The 19,405-nt window shown below is 43.0% G+C and overlaps 1 long non-coding RNA gene across 1 annotated transcript in view; it reads left to right on the top strand.

The window, feature by feature from the left end:
• Nucleotides 1-6,171: 6,171 nt before the first annotated feature.
• LOC116084927 overlaps nucleotides 6,172-19,405 on the top strand; it is a 20,876-nt gene continuing 7,642 nt past the window's right edge. The window contains exons 1-2 of the long non-coding RNA XR_004116319.1: nucleotides 6,172-6,259; nucleotides 7,283-7,383. This is a non-coding gene — a long non-coding RNA (uncharacterized LOC116084927). The remainder of the gene's footprint in view (nucleotides 6,260-7,282; nucleotides 7,384-19,405) is intronic.

Here is a 19,405-nt window from a genome sequence, read left to right as displayed (position 1 = left end):
CTGAAAGTATATATAGATTGTACAATATTGGACCTATTCCTCCAATTATCAAATTAGAGAGACCATTGAATGACAATCAACAAATTTCTGATTCCTCGCATTTTTGGGTTTCAATCGCTTAGTATATGTTGGTAATATTAATTTTCATATTAAGATATTAAGAAAAGGTAATTGTCACTTCTTGTTGTTTTTGTTGTAAGAGATGGAATTAGATTTGTGTGGATTTGTTGAAGATTACCTTCTTGCTTCTTCTAAGGTGTAGTTTTGCTCCTTATATTGATGTTTTCCATCTATTATCCTTTGTAGAGCTGGATTTGTGGAAAGATATTGTGTAAATTTTGTTTTGTCATGGAATATCTTGTTTTCTTCATCTATGGTAATTGAAAGTTTTGCTGGGTATAGTAGCCTGGGCTGGCATTTGTGTTCTTGTAGGGTCTGTATGACATCTGCCCAGGATCTTCTAGCTTTCAGAAGTCTGCCATAATTCTGATAGGCCTGCTTTTATATGTTACTTGCCTTTTTTCCCTTACTGCTTTTAAAGTTCTTTCTTTGTTAAGTGCATTTGGTGTTTTTATTATTATGTGACAGGAAGAATTTCTTTTCTGTTCCAGTCTATTTGGAGTTCTGTAGGCTTCTTGTATGTTCATGGGCATCTCTTTCTTAAGGTTAGGGAAGTTTTCTTCTATAATTTTGTTGAAGATATTTACTGGCCCATTACATTGGGAGTCTTCACTCTCTTCTATACCTATTATCCTTAGGTTTGGTCTTTTCATTGTGTCCTGGATGTTTTGGGTTAGGAGCTTTTTGCTTTTTGCATTTTCTTTGACTGTTGTGTCAATGTTTTCTATGGTGTCTTCTGCCCCTGAGATTCACTCTTCTATCTCTGAGTATTCTGTTGGTGATGCTTGCATCTATGACTCGTGATTTCTTTCCTAGGTTTTGTATCTCCAGGGTTGTCTCTCTTTCTGATTTCTTTATTGTTTCTATTTCCATTTTTAGATTATGGATGGTTTTGCTCATTTCCTTCACCCGTTTGATTGTGTTTGCTGTAGTTCTTTAAGGGATTTTTGTGTTTTCTCTTTAAGATCTTCTAGCTCTTTACCTGTGTTCTCCTGTATTTCTTTGAGGGTGCTATTTATGTCTTTCTTAAGGTCCTGTATCATCATCATGATAAGTGATTTTATATCTGAATCTTGCGTTTCCAGTGTGATGGTTGTGTCCTGGACTTGCTATGGTGGGAGAATTGGGTTCTGATGATACCAAGTAACCTTGGTTTGTGTTTTTTATTTTTTTATGCTTGCCCCCCCCACCCCTGACATCTGGTTATCTCTAGTGCTACCTGCCCTTCCTAAATCTGACTGGAGTCAGTCCTTCCTGTGATCCTGGTTGTATCAGAACTCCTCAGAGTCAGGCTGTCTCTGTGATCCTGTGATTCTGAGATCCTGTGACCCTGGACTTTTTAGAGGACCTGGGAGTGCAGCAGCTTCTTCTGAGTATTATGGGACTGGCTGCAGAGCTTGTGCCCAAGGTCTGCTCAGGACACCAGCCCAGAGAGGCAGGAAGGAACTGGAGCCACTCTGCTGGTGGAGTTCCTGTGTGCCTGGTCCTGCAGGTACCAGTTACTCCTGGTGTTGGGACAGATGTTGAGTCCTCCTCAGCTTTGATTCTGAGAATGTCAGAGCACCTGGTAGTGGAGCTTCCTCTGGGTGTTGTGGGACTGGCTGCAGAGCTTGTGCCCAAGGTCCGCTCAAGACACTAGCCCAGAGAGGCCGGAAGGCATAAATAGTTGTCCTTATGTACACAGATAAATGTGGATAACCACTTATCAAAGATGAGGGAAGTGGACAATGGACAGAGACTGTTAAGCTAATAAAAATGCAGAGAGTAAGAGATCAGTGTGGCGCCTAGTCCCAACCAACACATTTACAACACAGTTCCTGCAGATGAGGCTCAGGGATCATTGCCAAAGAAGGGATCAAAGGGTTGTGAGAACCAGAGAAACAACAAGTTTGCTCTGAGATTGTGTCTCCTAGGAATGTCAGAGAGGCTACACTCGTAAAGTCTCATCAACATAGTTGCTAAACAATTCCTATACAAGTAGAACATTGACAGACATTTTAATACAGAATTGGAAGCAGGGATGTTTGTGAGGACTCAACCTAGACAAAGAACTCTGGGAAACTAGGGGATGCTAAGAGTGAGAAATGATCCCCTCAGGGAAGACTCCTGTAGCCAGACTTTTTGACTACTTTAATGAGGTCTTTTTCCTCTACCACCCATGTCTTTCCAACTCCTCCCCCGACTAGATAGAAGAGAAAGAAGGTTAGATAGGAAAAGGGGGCATCAATATCATTAGACTGCTTCCCACTGATTAGGGGCCTTGAGTACCTTGGGACAAGTTCAGTCTTTGTTGTGAGAATATCTCCAAGCAGCAACTAGCAATCCAGCAAACAGCAACAGCAACAGCATCAGCAGGAGCAACAGCCCCCGCCTGTCTTGGGACTCTGGCATTTTATACTCTCTCAAAAGTCCCCAGAATTCCAAATGTAAGCTATCTTCAGCTGGCAGAATCATACCCCTGCCAGAGCATGAGACAAATCAGTCAGCTGCTGTGGACAATCTGAAGTAGCACTTTATCCCATACCTGTGATTAAAACAAAGAATATGTTCACTCAATATAACTGGGTTTTTAAAGAAATCAAACATCTCACTACGGTACTCATCTACCCCCAAGTTGGTTCAATACCAAGTAGTAATCTCTGAGTTATATATATATATATATATATATATATATATATATATAGTGATACATATATACATATAGTAGATTGTAATTATGTATTTAGGAAAATGCACACAGACATCCAACAACAACAATTAAAGAAAAAGAGACTATGAATTTGAAAGAGAACAAGGGGAATCATGGGCAAGGTTGGAAGGAGGAAATGATGTAATTATATTATAATTTCAAAACAATTACCATAAAAATAGAGTAGCAGAGATAAAATTGCATCAGATCCCAAGATGGTAGATGATGCAGAATAGTAGTACAAGGAATGTTCCAGAACATGCCACAGAGGTGGGTGTCAAATTCCCACCTGCCTTGTGGGATGTGAGGTGGGGTAGATTTGAAGGGCTTAGAGTTTTGGCCTCAAATCTGAGAACTGTTCTTGAAATCAACTAAAGAAGAAGTCATCACATCAGGCAGACACTGGCATGAGCAGGTGTGACCTGAAGTTATGTTCTCTGCTTATTAGCTATTATCATTGTCCCTGTGTGGGACCCATGAGAAAATCTCGTTAGATAAAATTGCATTTACCTGGGACAGAGTAGAAAGTCCGGGGATGAACCTAAGGGAAGAAATGAGAGGAAGCCACACTTAAAAATTTATGAACTCTGCACAAGCTCTGTGTCTTAGTCAGGAATACTCAAAGTCTAGGCCTGGAGGTCTATAAAGTGTCTCAGTTGAATATCCAACCAAATTTAGTACATGAAGGAACACTTTGAGATTTCTACCCATTTGGCTCTGGTTGTCTCTGCTGCTGGTTCTCATTTGTGCTACTGTGATGTTGTAGCCAAAGGTTACCCTGAGAAGGGGCAGGAGTATGTGAGAACTCAGCCAGGCAGGACCTGGCTAGTTGTTGCTGTGGGTCTTTGAGAAGATATTCTGCTGAGGCTATCAACACCTCCCTGTGACCTCTCCACGTGGTTGGACTTTCCATGTGTGGGTTGGGGAGCATCCTATGGGCAAATTGCCAATGAGACCCAGATAGAAGCTATACTGCTTCTTTCAATCCAGTATTGGAGATCTTTGGCTGTTGCTTCTACCTTATTATGCCTCTCAAAATGTCACTAGTGTAGCCCATTCTCAAGAGAAGAACCACTCAGGACTCTGGAAGATGTTCATGTTTGAGAGCCATTCTTCCATTTACGTCTAAGGCCACAGGCAATAGAACTCTCAGCATAATTTAGTCCTGTTGGAGAACTAATTATCTCCCTAAACTTCTTCTATACGAGGTCGTACTTTATTGAAACATTGTTTGGAGCATCCCCAAGTTTCTGATCACTACATGATGCCCAAAACAATTATTTTTATAAAAAGACAACATTTGTTTTGGCTTTTGGTTCTGGAAGATCCAGTAATAATCTAGTGGTCTTACTGTTCCTTGTAGTGAAGGCTGTGAAGGTCTCAAAAATAGAGAGACCAGACAGGGACTCCTTGATTCAGCATTTCCAAATTCTTGTCATCATCAGGGAACAAATTCAGTGACCAGACAAAATGTGGAGTCAGGAAAAACTTATGTTGCAAAATGACAATACACCCTAGGGGATTTTGGACTTCTTAAGTGAGTTTTATATTGAATCTGAGAGATGTGGTATGAGGTGATATAGCTTGTTTTTGACCAGGATTACTTGTAAAGGAATACCACACCAGGGTATGGATTAGAAGATGAGAAGTGATGTTTCCAGTTGGGGTTGTTTCTCTTTGAACACAAATCTCAAGTTAACAGCCATTGATCCACCTAGATACTACAAATCATATAGTTTCTGATTTTGTACACATCTTCTGGTCTTTTTTTTTTAAATCTCTTTCCATTTGAGCTCTCCTCGTTTCCCAGTGGCTTGCCATTACACATTGCTTGTTCTTCCATCTGAGGCAGCACATTCTCTCTGGAGTATGTGGTAGAAAATGACTTATACTCATGATCAAGGATGCAGAGGTGGAGTGAGGGGGTCAAGGTCCCAAGGCCCCATAATTCTTTCATGTATGTGTACCACTGACCGAATAACCGTCTAGGAGAGCTGGCACCTTTCCAAGTGTCACTCCTCTACCCTCCCTACCTCCAGACCCAGAACCAGAAGTGTGTCTTTGAAATTCATACTGCTCAGAGATCAAAGGGACTGCCCTCTCAGGCACTGAGGATCCACAGGAGGAAGCCATTGAATTTAGGAGCCTGAACTCAGAAGTCTGTTAAGCAATTGAAAGGTACTATATTTACATATGCAAATATTGCTTGCCACTCTTAGTTGCTTTGAGTTCCTAAAGCAAGAAAAGGCTCATGAAAGATTGATTGACTTGAGCTGGGTGACCCTTGGCACTGTACACAGACAGCCCTAGGGAGTCCCAAATCAATTTAATCAGGACCTATGAAGGTGGGGTCCAGACTTTAGGGGGTTATTTAATCTTTCCAGGAGATTCTAACATTCAAGTATGTGTAGAGATATCAACTAGATGTATAGAGCCTGGTTCAAGGGACAGCATTTTGTGGATTAGCAGGGCAGAGTCTTGGGTTTCAATTCTGACATTACACTGTCATCTCCTGGGCTGGGAGCATTACAAAGCAGACCTCTGGCTCCTCCCTAGGTCTGATTTTTTAGTCTGGGTGTGATGAGGACCTTGGGATCCTTACAGTTTCCTGGGTGACTTTTGTATAAATCCTGGGTTGGAAAATCCATGGCAGGAGAGAAAGAGGCAGCAGGCAGTAGAATGTAGATACTCTTCCAAGTGAACTGCTAGATCCCAGGGCAGAGTCTAAGCCCTAAGACAGCTTGTTCTGGAAGGCAAGGGAAGTTCTTTCTGTGGAAATCTGGGCCAAGTGTTTAGCACTCAGGATTTGTTAGGATGATTTGGCTTTTCAAGGACTTTTCAAAATATTGTACAACTCCTGAGTTTATAAAAATTGATACCAAAGTTTCCCTTTGATAGGCTCCTTCACCAGTTACATGAGGAGTATTAAAAGAATGAAAATAACCTGACAGTTTCAAGATTGTGGAAAATGTCATTACTGGCAATGAAACTTACAGGAAGGCTTGCCGACGCCTGCACTCTCCCAAGACTAACATGAGAGCATGTTTTTACTTCTGATGCAATAATTAATTTTGCCCAAGAAAACTTCTCTCCGTGCATGCCTTCAGGCAGGCTAAATGAAGCCTTTAATTCATTGATAAATGTGATCATCTCTGTTCATGGAACCCCACTGAGGCAGACAGGATTCTCCATTGGATCCACTCTGAATGGTTATGTGCTAGGAGGCTCTGAAGAAGGGATTAGAGATCCCCTAAGTCCCAAAGAATTGGTTTTGTTGGGATATGAAAGGTTTGAGAGGACTTTCAGAGCTAGCTGGAATTCTAGAACCAGAGTCTGGAAGTCAAGGAACCAGAATGGTAACAAACTTCAGAGTCTGCCCCATCAGAGAACCGAGGAGGAAACCTGGATGGACTCAACATTGAGTGAAGAATAAATGTCTGAGCTACAAAGGTCTGGTAGATCTTCTGGGGAGCTGTGTCCAGCCCTTCCCACCCACAGGGAAGGTCATTTAGTGGAGGTTAGACAGATCTTAATGTAGAGTCTCTGAGCTTCATTGTCATAGTCAGAAAACTGGCTCAGTCTGTGATTGAAATTAACAAATGGAAGTGCAGGCAGCAGATGCTTAAACCTCACTAGCAAGGAAAGCAAATGCTAAACAGTTATTTATAGCTTAAACCTATCTCTCTAAATGGTTGATAAAGTTTGGCCCAAACCACCCCTTGTACTTAAGGATCTGCAAACAGTTTAGGTATGCAAAGAAACTGTAGCTTAACTTGAACTTTTCTAACCAAGCAACTGCATATAAGCTAATCACAGCAACTGAGCCTCCAGCCAATCAGAGATCAAACTGACCTGCCAAATAAGGGAAATGTCTGCCATATAGAAACAACCATACCAACCAGACTTTCTGTGTGCCATTTCTTTTTCTCTCTATATAAATACAACTGGCTTATATAATAGGGCAGAGTTGAATCACTTTTGATCCCAAGAGCTGTCAGTTCTTAGAACACGTTTTTTCCTTATTCTTCCCCACGAACAAAATTTGTTAAAATTAATTAGTCTCATGTTATTTTAAATTGATGTTTTTGAAGAAAAAAAGCAAACTTTATTTCTAGAGACTATCGCCCTGAAGGCTTTGTATAAAGATGCGTATGTGCATGTAGGGAGTAGGAGTTCTCTGCAGAGGCTAATCCCATCCCCTCTCCTCTTCTCCTACCACATGGAAACAACCCACAAGCTAGGCATACACACACTTGGATGTAGTCAGACATAAAAGCAAAATTTATGAAGAGTTAAAAATACAAAAGCATTAAATGTGCTGTGCAAGATGAAAGCTGTATTCACTGGAGGCAACTGCAAAAGTAAAAGAGGCTACCCTGGAAAAAAAATGTAACAAAAATTTTGTCACATTACTATCAGCAACTAAAATTTTTGCTATTTTCTAACTGTTTACATGGTATTATTTTATAAAAGATGCCTTTTGGCACCTGTCCTGGGGCCCTGCAGCCTACGTGGCTGGAAGAGAGAGACAACAACCGTCAGTCCAGGGCCCATAGTGGGTGCCATCATGATGAGTGAGTATGTGATGGAGATATGGGAAAGATGGAGCATGCAATGGAGAGATGGGAAAGAAAGTGAAGCCAGGGGTCATGCACCATGGAGAGAGGTAGAACTGGAGACATGGCAAAGGCCAGGAACAGCTGGATATGAAGAGCCTGCTCAACCACCTGGAGTCATTGTGATATCTGGGCACATGCTGCCACTAAGGGCTATCTAAATGTCAGTAGTCTGGGCTGCTGCCTGAGACTATGTCAGTGTCCCAGGGCTGTACTAGTGAGGGGAGGGAGGCAGACTGATATGTGTGACCTGTGCTGCAGCTGAGGGCACGTCTGAATCTGTAGCTGGGGTCTGTGTTGATGCCCTTGGCCCATGTTACCATGAAAGGAGGGGCAGATGCCCTGATCTGGACCACTGCCTAAAGCCATGTTGAAGTCTAAGCACTATGCTTGCCCTGCCCCTTGCCAGCCACCACACTTGGGAGAGTTGGCCCCACCTCTCATTGGGGAAGCATGGGACAGTTAGCTCGGGTGGCATTGGTGCTGGAGAGCTGGGCCTGCCCCCTTACTGGCTGCAGCACTTGGGGGAACAGGCCCAGCACCTTGTCTGGGAAGCACAGTAGAGCTAGCTCTGATTGTCTGGGCACAGGAGAGAGAACCTAAGGGTATGAGAGTGGGAGAACTGTTCCTGCCCCTTGCTGGGCAAAACAGAAGAGCTGGCCCTGGTGGCATGGGCATAAGTGAGCTGGCTGGCTGACCAACTAACCCACCCCATCTGTGAACTGCTGGAGTACATGAAGGGGCAGGTTCTGCAGATATAAGCTGCAGGATCTCCATGACACAAGGCAACATCAGGATATCTGAGAGGAGTCCTGGTGAGGATCCAGTACTGAGAGTGCAACAGAAGCCAGGGGCCTTGAACCAGACCAATGACTCATGGCAATGAACATTTGCAAGTAAAGCTGTTTAAGCAAAAGGTCTACTGTGGGGCACACCATAGCATCCATGTTGAGAGTTTTGTTTTGCTTTGTTTTGTGGGGGAGGTTGAGAAGACATAGGGCAGATATGACAGCATAGGGAGAGAGAGAGAGAAAGAGAGAGAGAGAGAAAGAGAGAGAGAGAGAGAGATTGGAATGCATTATATGATTTATAAGTAATCTATCAAAGTTTTTTAAAGTTGTTTTTATTTTTTATTTTATTTCAGTTTTTAGTAAAGGATAATTATATTTTAGTAGCTATGTGGAAGCCATGACTCAATAATTGAGGTTCCCATCTTTCTTACCTTGGTTAAATACTGATTCCTTTCTCACACATACCCAAACATACATACTCTCCATCAATAGAACATATATACAAAAATCTTTCCAGGTGAGATGGGAGATTACTGGAGATAAATGATAATTACATTCTCTCTGACACATTTCTGTACATGTGTGTGTGCCCACATGCATGTGAATGCAAGCTTGTGCACACAAGTACAGTCTGGCAGGACCCTCTCTGAGACCAGGGCTGATCTTTGAAGAGTGGCAAGTCTGAAACTGTCTTTCATGTTACACAAAATAATGCTTGAGTCTTGTATTGGTTGCTGATTATGTAACAAATTATGCCCCCCACAAACCCAAGGGCTTCTTAACATTCGTGTGATACAGGAATTTTGCCAGGGTCTAACAGAGAGTTTGTGACTCAAGAAGTTCAGCCTCTGGGAAACAACCTTCAGTGTTGGCAATTTCTTGCATTTTATCAATTCCGTCCATTTTACTGCTTACACAGTCAACAACATCCAGTCTTCTCCACCATCTTTTCCTTTCTGGAGACAGTCTTTTGTGTCCTATATTGTCCTTAAATTCACTATGTAGATGAAGATAACCTTGAAGTCCTAATATTTCTGCCTCCCTCTTGAGTACTGGTATTACAGGTTATTAACTACTGCCGAGTTTTCTGCGGAGCTGGGGATCATGCCCAGGTATTTATGTTTGTCAATCACACCTGGGCATTTATGCTTGTCAATAACACCCTGAGATTCATGCTTGTCAAGTCAGGCAAGCAGTCTACCTGCTGGGTCTCATCTCTTGTCCTGGTCTTGTTCTGTATGAGTCTTGTTTAACTTCTTTCTATGAAGTTTAGCTTTATCACCATAGTTTGTGTTTTTAACCTTTCTTTTGTCTGTCTTATACTCTTTTCTTCAAGCCTTCACACCTCTTCTGTAATCCCTGATTTCAGAGATATGATTTAAATTTGCTGCTCTTGTGGTTAGGGGTACTCTCATTTACTTGGGTGACAGAATGCTGCAGCTGTATCTCTCTCATGTGTGGGTTCCACTTTTCCTTCCTTTGTTTGCTCTTACTGATGTCTTTGTGTGGATATGACCCTAGGTTCTTCTTGCTCATTACTTAAAGGTGAAGGAAATCTTTCCTTCCTTTCTAAACTGCCAGTTAAAGGATTGTTTGCCTTGTTGGTTTTGGCTTGTTGACTGTGAACAGAGCCTCATCAGTACTCTGACATCTGCCTGTGTTGGGTCAGGAGCCCTTTCAGATTTAGGATAAGCTCTTAATATCATTGCATGCACATAGAATTGATCTACACCTACATCTACTGGATTTTACGGTTCCCTTCCTTCTCCTGTTCTGGAAGTCTTAACAGCACATTTTGCCTACGATATATGTCATGTATCTTCAGGTTTCATTGCTGTGAAGAGACACCATGACCAAGGTGACTTTTGTAAAGGCAAACATTTAATTGGAGCTGGCTTACAGTTTCAGAGATTTAGTCCATTATCATCATGAAGGAAAGCATGGCAGCATGCAGGCAGACATGGTGTTGGAGGAGCCAAGAGTTGATCCACAGACAGCAAGAGGAGGGACTTCAGCAGGCAGCCAAGAGGAGGGCTTCTCCACACTGGGCAGACCTTGAGCATTAGGAGATCTCAAAGCCCACCCCCATAGTGGCGCACCTACTCCAACAAGGCCACACCTCCTAATAGTGCACTCCCTGGGCCGAGCATTGGGAGACATGAATCTATGCAAGCCAAACCTATTCAAACCACCACTCCATTGTACCCACATCGTTACAAAACCCACGTCTGTGATTTTTCGTATGCTCTCTGCCCACCACATGCTATGGTATTAAGCTCTTGGTGTGTCCCAAACCTTGGTAAAGAGATGTTCCTATACAGCTGTGTGACTTGCATCACTTACTGTGACTCAAATCTGTGAGCCTGTTTTCTAGTTTTGTCACATGCAGTTTTCATTTTTTTCCTCCTGTTTCCAAACGGTTTCAGGAGATAAAGTCAGCACAGACTCATGCCTATAATGTCTTTTCCTGGACTTTCTGCTTTGTTCTCCAAAGTAATAACATGCCTTTTCAAACTTCAGGTTTAAAGAAAGGCCATGACTTGATATAAAGGAATGGAAAGCATGACAGCGGAGTTCCTGTCACTAAAAGTCCTCATGACTGCCCAGTGTGTACACTGATAGACGATAGTTCCGGAAGAGGAAGTGGAGTGAGGTTGGAGGGATAGATATGAGAGAGATTTCCCCAAACTGAGGAATTTAGGTAGAAAAGGAACACACTAAGAAACACCAGGTTGTGTACTTTAAAAGGTGAGTTGTATGATTATATCAATTGTGTTTACATATGACACCAAAAAAATATAAATACAGCAGTTCATGGTGTTTAGGGACCAAAAGGAGAGAGGCTCCTATGTAAGGGTCCAGGACAAGAATCCCCACGAGAGACTCCAAGACTTTTGACCGCATGGGTACAGACACATTTTCTTAGCCCTGGGCCTCTCACTTGGGTGTGACATTTCATATCTGCTGAAAATTTCTCTCTAAAGTGTCATGAGGGAGAATGTCTTGTGAAGATTGTTCTGGAGGCACAGAGGCAGTGAAGAGAAAGAGATGCAGAAAACAGAGGCAAGGACCAGTCCTAGGAAGTTGGTATGGCAACAGAAGAATAAGTTATATGGAAACAAGGAACAAAAAATGTTGTTAGAACAATAAATCACATCTCTGTGATGGCTGCTGACCTAGGGACTTGGGTATCTGACCAGAACTTTCAGGGTTCCAGGAGTCTTAGTGTGTCAGTTGGAGGTGATGTACCCACTGAACCCTGCTGGCCACTTTTTCCTTTTTGTATTCATGACAACTACAGTAAGAAACTAATGTTTGCAAATTACCCCCAATTGTGGTCCCTCTCTTTCTGCTTGTAGTAGAAACAGCTCTCCTATAAGCTTTACTTCCCATTACTCACATCTGCATCTAATGCACAATAAGCTTGACAAGTGGTAAGAAGTCCAACTCTTATGAAGCAACCACATTCATTGTGAGGGAGTCCAAGGGAGCCACATAGTATTGAGAGCAACTCCCAGCTAGCCTGAGTCACCAGGGAAAAGGGGAAAAGGAAATCTTGGGAGTCTAGTCTAGGTAAGAGTTAGAGAACCACTCAGCTGAGCCCAGTCACTTAACCCAACCATGGAAGAGTGAGATACGTATTTTAAATCTCTACATTTTGGGATAGCTCATTGCACAGAAATAAATGACTAGAACAAGCCCAACAAGCCACATGAGAATCACTTTGTAAACACTGGGACCACTTCTATTGATTGGAGCAGGAAAGCAGCTGTCACCCCATCAGTGGCTTTAATATTTTTGGCCCATTGGGGTACCTGATGGTGCTAGCCCTTCCCACATTTCCAAACTGTAATTTTAAGCACAGAGCTCATGGAGTAGAGATTACCTACTGATGGCTGCTCAGTTCCTGAAACGCCCAGTGACTTGGGGAAATGCTTGGGATCATGCCATTTGTCATAGCTGAGTACCCCCATTTCCCTGTGTAGAGATCTGAAATGCCCTGCCCCTGCTTGTGCTATGCACAGAAGTCCCCACAGAGGGACCTAGGGAAAATCTGTAAAAGGAAACAGAATCAGTCCACAGAACTTTCAGGCCAGACAGGAACCCACCATAGTCCCTGGCTTTCTCTGCCTGTTGATCTGGGACTCTGGGTGTTTTATGTTTTATTACTGGTGGCCCAAGGCCAAGGCTACAAATAACTGTTGAAGCTGGCAGGGGGGATCATTTCCTGGGAGGAAAGCTATGTTTCAAGCCTTACTCTCTTTGTGTGGTGTCCATTTTTAATTCATGCCAGGCCAAGGCCAAAACAGAGCTGGCTTCTAGGGTTGAAAATTCTGTCCCAACCCCTATGCTTGGTCCTTTTGGAAGAGATGAGAGTTTGTTCCATAGAGGAACCCCTTTTCCCTAGCACTGGCATTGTTTGGCTTCTCATGGATAAGTTTCTCTTGAGTGTTCCCCGAGTGTCTGGACAAAGACCATATATCGGCACTAGTGTATGACATTAATGTGCCAGTCACCAGTATTATGGTATTTGTAATCATGGTTTTCAGGTTGTCTCTCTTATTCAGAAATCTCTGGCCACAGTTACGGAGGGGCCTCATGATGATTGCCTAGACATTCTGACATGGTCAAGACCTGAAGGTGGTAGATTATCAACTTGGATGGAGAATGATAAGTAATCTACTCTGCTCTTTTGTATTCGTGTAACTCATTACATGCATGTATAGTCACTTAGAGCTACACACATACACATATCTGAATGAGATGAATACCTTTGGGCAAAACAAGATTCCCTTTTTTGTTTCAAAAGGCCAGAGTTAAGGCCAGAGCAGCTTGCAGGTTCTACACAAAACTGGACTCTCAGAAACTTGGGTTCTGGCCATCAGCTCATTCTTGACTTCTGTTTCCCTCAGGCCAGTGATCTGGAATAGAATACTCAGTGATGGTCAGCAGAGTCCGTGAAGCCAGTGAGTAGTTGTCAGGCCTATTCAGCACTGCCCAGGGCCACTGCTTCTCGGCTCCTTTGCTTCAGTACTGGCTCCAGTTCCATAGTAAAGATGGAAAATCAGAATCATAGGGAATAAAGCCAGTGAGACAGACCTAAGGAAAAAAGCAAGAGGCCAAGTCAGAACCTCAGAGGACCTCTGTAGCCAAGATGGTACAAAGGGTCTTGGAGAGTCTGAGAAAGGGGCCATTTGAGCAAAGGAATACTCATAGCCAAGGGGTCTCCTGTCTGGGCTGGAGGACTCACATCTGGGGTAAAGGACAGAAGACTCACATGTGAAAGTAGTCACTTAACTGCTGTGAGTCTGTCTCTTTAATAAAACAGACAGACCCAAATCCTCACTCTTAATTTTCCTGCTTAAATTCAAATGATGGGCAGGTCCCGAACAGAAGAATGAACACTGTGAGAGAAGTGACCCATGCCAACAGCATTCTGGATCAGGGATGCAGGCACCTCTGTGCCCAGTGGCCTCATGGAGGAGTTATGCTGGGGGAGCAATGCTTGAGCTGGATCTAGGGGGTACCAGGCTGCAGTTGACACCCAAGAGTCATCAGAATCCGTGAAGAGAAGTGTAACGGCTGTTTCTGTGTGTAAATTTAACACAAGCTAGAGTCATCAGAGAGGAGGAAGCCTCAGTTGAGGAAATGCCCCCCAATGAAATCCAGCTGTAAGGCATTTTTAAAGTTAGTGATCAATGTGAAGGCTCAGCCCATGGTGGATGATGCCATTCCTTGGCTGGTAGTTCTGGGTTTTATAAGAAAGCAGGCTGAGCAAGCCGGTAAGCAGCACCCCTCCATGGCCTTTGCATTAGCTCCTGTCTCCAGGTTATAGGACTGCTTGAGTTCCTGTCCTGACTTCCTCCAATAATGGACTGTGATCTGAAAGTGTAAGACAAATAAACCCTTTCTCCCCAACTTGCTTTTTGGTCATGGTGTTTTTTGTCGCAGCAATAGAAACCCTAAACTAAGATAAAAGCAACTGAAACTCAGTGTTATGTGGGCTCTGGGGAGACCATGCTAGACCTCAGATTCAAATCTCCTGGACTACTGTCATAGCGCTGGCCTTCTCTAATTTGATTAACTCTAAGCAGTAGCTTTGAAGTTCCTAGCTCAGGCATCTTCAACCCTGATGCACATTGAAGTCATACGTGGGATTCTGGAAAAATGCCAGCCACGAGGCTGGGAGGCTTAGTATATCTGAAGCCTTCTCTGATTTGAATGTGGAACTCGGATTGAGGAACATTTGTCCAGAGAATATCTGAGGAGGGAGCAACCTGTCTTCACATATCACTGCCCATTAGGTGAAAGATACTATTGTAAAGCCCATCCTTTCTGCCTTGGAATGTCTCCTAAAACTTCAAAAATCCATCACGTCATTAAATATAGTCGTGCAGCCATTGTCAACCTCTTCAACTTATCTCTCCCATCTAATTTAAATTTTTCATCTTTTGACCAGCAGCTCCCAATCTCTACCCCCATCCTCCATATTATAGTCATAGTGACACTGATGGAGGTTTAGTCACCTAGCAGGTGTCAACTTCTTAAAATACATCCCTCAAGGACAGGACTATTTTTAGTCCTGTTTTGTGGGTGAGGAAACAGGTTCTCAGAGGTGTGGGTTGTCACTTCATCAGTGTCACAGAGTTGGGGGAAATGGGGCTTACAGCCCTATACCCACCTTGGCTGGAAGGATTTTCTCTGTGTGTGTGCTGCACCACTCCAGCACACAGAAGTAGCTTTGTGAAGCCAATATTGGGATGGAAAGCCAAGGCTCTCAGTGTCCCCCACCTTCCAAGCAGGATCTCATTGCTTTCTTTTGCTTTTACGTCCCTCTTTCTGATATACCAGGTCTGCAGGATTCTTTTCTCTTGCTCTAAGAGAATATTCCAGATGTATGAGCTTGGCTTTTCTGCTCCACATGTCTAGGGAGTTACAGTGATTATTTATTCAAAAGTATTTCTCTCCTTACCATCCAAGGCTTTAACTGGTGATTAATGATCCACAATAAAATAAATAAGTGTTTATTATATATCATTGAACTTCTGAGTGGAGTTCTTGCCAAACTCACATCATCTAGAGAGAGTCTAGATGTAGACCTTTAAGGAAAACCACACACACATACAGTTGTACTCTTCTCTTCATGAGATCCTTAAACTGAAGTGTAGCAGCAAAGCAACTATTTCTCACTTCTCTTCTTTCCATGAGACCCTTCACCTAACCAAATTGTGAAGCTTTCTTGGAAATCCAGAAAATTAAATGAAACAAGAACGCTGAGGAATATATTATATGGTCTGGCACAAATTAATGAAAAGTTCTCTGCTTGTAAAAAGAAAAATAAAGATCCAGCTCACTCAAACAAGGAAAGCTCTGTGGTAGAATCTACAGTTTCCATGTGGCTTCAACACCTCTGACTGCTGGAGGGAGAGCCTAGCCTGGCGCACACTTGCCTTCTTCATGGGTAGGGTGGTAAAGAGGAACTGCCTGACAGAGGGCAAATCCCCTCAAAAGCAGTAGGAGATACAGGGTATTGTTTTCATGTTGTAGGTGGGGGAAGAGGTGAGAGGACCACAGACATTCTTAAGGCTAGTAAGTCATTAGGCCACACCTCATCTTAAACCCTGAGTTTTTCAACATGTGACTTGGCCTTCCTATTGGACCTAAGTCTCCAAATCAAAGTTCTGGTGTTATGCAGCTGAGATTGTCCATTGATCATCTTCAGGGCCTGTTGTTGAGACTGTCCCCATTTCTTTGGGGGAGGAAGACTTTGTAGCTTTCTTGGCACCTTCAAAGTCATTCTTGGAGTCCCTCTCTACACATTTCTGTCTCTTTTAGATATGATTCTCTCTTTCTAGCTTCTTCTACATGACAAGCATGAGGGTCATAGGCCCCAACTAACAGAGAAGCTATACTGGAGTATCCATCTGCTTGGTATCATGGGGCAAGTGTTTGACCTACAGGACTCAGTTTTTATCGGCAAAGCAGTTTAGTTGCTGCTTCTGGAACTGGAACTGTTATAAAGATCAGTAAGATACAGAAGATGTCGAATTAACCATTCCCATTTCACTATAGGTCCAACTACAATCCTAGAAATCAGTTTCTAGTAATATTTGAAGTGGAACTATGCCCAAGGTCTTTGGTTTCTCTTAAGCCAATAAGAGATGAGAGTCACAAGAGTTGTTGCTCTCATGGTTAAGGGTCAGGATAGATATCCTGGAGATAGTAACCTGATGACCATATGCTAATAAGATGTCCTGTGAAAAATGAGGTCTCGGTGGCATTTAGAGAAGATGACATGGCCAGTTCAAGCAACACACACCCAACACTCTATACTGAATGGTGGAGGAACTTTAGCCTCTCCTGGGCCTGGGCAAAAAGGAAATACTCTCGCCAGGCATCCTATGCCTCCCCTTTTCTGGCACCTCTTATAGCCTGTACCCCTCTGCCAAGGATTGAGGTCATGGCCATCTACCATTCCAAGGCTGCTCAGTGGCTGTGCCAGGGACTTGGCACTAGCTCCTTTCCACTTATTTGCAGAAGTTGAATTATGCCAGGGTCAAGTTAACCATCATTTGGAGATTTTTTTTTTTTTTTTTTTGGAGACAGAAAAGCCTTTACCGGCAGCCGTCAGAAGTTGTCTAATGACTGAGTGAGACTCTTGACCACTTGAAATAGACCTGCAAAGATGAGGTCGTCATTAAATGGTGCTCTGGGGATAAAACTTACAGACTCACCTTTTGGCACATGGTGTGGCGAGTGTGCTGTTGCCCCAGCCAGGAAGAGGACGTACCCTCATTTATGTTGGGTTGGCCTCAGCTTCTGACTGATGAAGAGAAAGGAATGAGATCCAGGAACACTTACTGCCACACTTGTGCTATCTCATCACACAAGGAAATCAGTGTTAGAGAGAGACCAGGGTATGCCAGTGCCAGCTCTGCCTCTTTTGCTGCAATGTTCTGTCTGGCCTCTGGACTCCTGAGGCCATCTCACACATGCCTTGTGTTCTGCCTTCATGATGACAGCAACCCATAGTTCCAGGCTTCAAAGCCTGATGCTGCTCAGAGGCCCACCCCATGTGAATGCTTCAATGGACCTGCTCAGAGGGAAAGCTGATAGGTTTTGTAGACCCAATGGGAGTGTCACTTGCAAACTGAAGAACAGGAATTTATTTATTTCAATCTTTAATGTGATTTAAGCTTTAAAAGCCCTTGGAGACTTTCTAAGCCAGTGACTTATCTAACTCACTTGAGTCTACCCTATGAAAACTGCATCAAATATCTGGGTGGGTTTTCTGGAGCTGTCACCAACAGGGATCGTGAAACAACAGAAATTTATTTTCTCTCAACTTTGGAAGCTAAGTGTCTGAGAGTTAGGTGTCAATGGCTGGCTCCTTCAAGGTCTCCATCACTGGCTCGAAGACAGAGTCTTCTCTCTATGCCTTTCCAGGGAGGCACAATTCAATATCTAACACCAATGCGTTATCGGACACAAAGTCAAATTGAAGGTGTATATGTAGAATTAATGAATTAAGAACATAAATTGAGGATTACTTCATCAATAGGCAACATATATTTAAGGCTCAAGATTTTTATGTTATAACAAAAATACTCTGCTGGGAAATCTAAAATGGTGTTACTAAATACTCACTTTAGTCATTAAGGCCCTGGTAAAGTTTAGAAGAGAATGTCTCACTTGAACTCAGTGGCTTCCTGAGAACCAATCCCAGTTATTTAAAAGCATGTCTCAGAAAAAGTTGAGCCTATACTGGATTGTTACCAATCATAGTTAACTGTGAGAAAAGGCATTCTAGAGTAACTCACCTCAAGCTTCCAATGGAAGCCTTTGATTGGACTCTGAGATTCCCCACTTAGCTAGCTAGCCTGCTAGCCCTCACAGGGAAACCTTTATTCCAAGCCTAGCCTCTTTTCTCTGCTGTCTTCACAATAAGGATACAGATGGGCATTCTTTTTGCCTTTCTTGATCACTAACACAGAAAGAGCTGTGTTCTTGTGGGTTTTTTTTTCTCTTATGATTAGGCCAGTATTATGTGTTGTGTGTGTAGAAAATGTCTCACAATTCTAAAGGTTAATAAAAAAATATTTATTTGTTTTTATTTTTATGAGTTTGCCTGCCTAGATGTATGTGTACCACATGTGTGCAAGTGCCCTCAGAGGCCAGAAGATGATATTACATCTCTTGGAACTAGAGTTAAAGGTGGTTGTGAGCCACCACGTGGGTGCTGGGAACTGAACCTAAGTCCTCTGCAAGAGCAATGAGTGCCCTTAACCTCTGAGCTGTCTCTCTAGCCCTTCTACAAAAGAACAATGTCCTAAAAGTCTGCGATAGTGACTATTTGAATGACTATAAACCATTCTGAACAATTGAACGTAGATATTTGGAGTTGTATGTATTCACCCATTTGGAATCCTGTGAGACTTAAATTTTGCACCTAATGAATCATGGCTGTCAAGCATATTGAAATCCATCTGGTTATGCTGCAGGATGGCGTTCTCCCTAGCTGCTTGGTTCTCTACTCTAGAACACACATCATCTGTCTACCTACTATTAGTATCCTAGGTTACATGTGCTCACTTGATTCCCAGCACAATGCTCAGGAGTCGAATTGATGTCAACACAAGCATAGTTTGGTCTAAGATTGGTAGACACAGTGTTCTTCAGAGGGACTGAGTGTGGGCTCACTCTCTCCTGCTCCTCGAAACTGCTTGTGCTTGGTCACAGCTCAGCACCAGCCACTGGTCCTTTAAAATGTCATTCAGTTTGAAGGACAAAACTGATGTCCCCCTCCTCCCCCTCAGTTAGAGTAATGGTCTGACCTGGTTTATGGCTGCTTGTAGGTTTTTTCTTTTTGAGTTTATTTTTCCCTTTTTTATTTAGGTTTTTTTTTTTTTAGTTAGCTTTTAGGTTAGTCTATAGAGCAATGGTGACATTTTAGCATTTCCATGAATCTAGATCATCAGACTTTGTTGTTAGTTGCTGCACTCCCCCACTGCACTCCCGTGTCCCTCCCCATCTCTTTCTGGCTCTCTGCCTTCCCTCAGATAGTTCTGTTTCTGTTTTCTCACTATGAATATTCTATTATCCTCCTCTTCTCTCTCCCTGGCCAAGTCACGACCTCCTTTCTGGTTTTATGGCCTACACACACACACACACACACACACACACACACG

Source organism: Mastomys coucha, unplaced genomic scaffold, assembly GCF_008632895.1.
Source record: "Mastomys coucha isolate ucsf_1 unplaced genomic scaffold, UCSF_Mcou_1 pScaffold9, whole genome shotgun sequence".
Classification (NCBI taxonomy): domain Eukaryota; kingdom Metazoa; phylum Chordata; class Mammalia; order Rodentia; family Muridae; genus Mastomys; species Mastomys coucha.
Note: the sequence above shows the minus strand (reverse complement) of the source record. Positions and strands in the feature narration are given on the sequence as shown.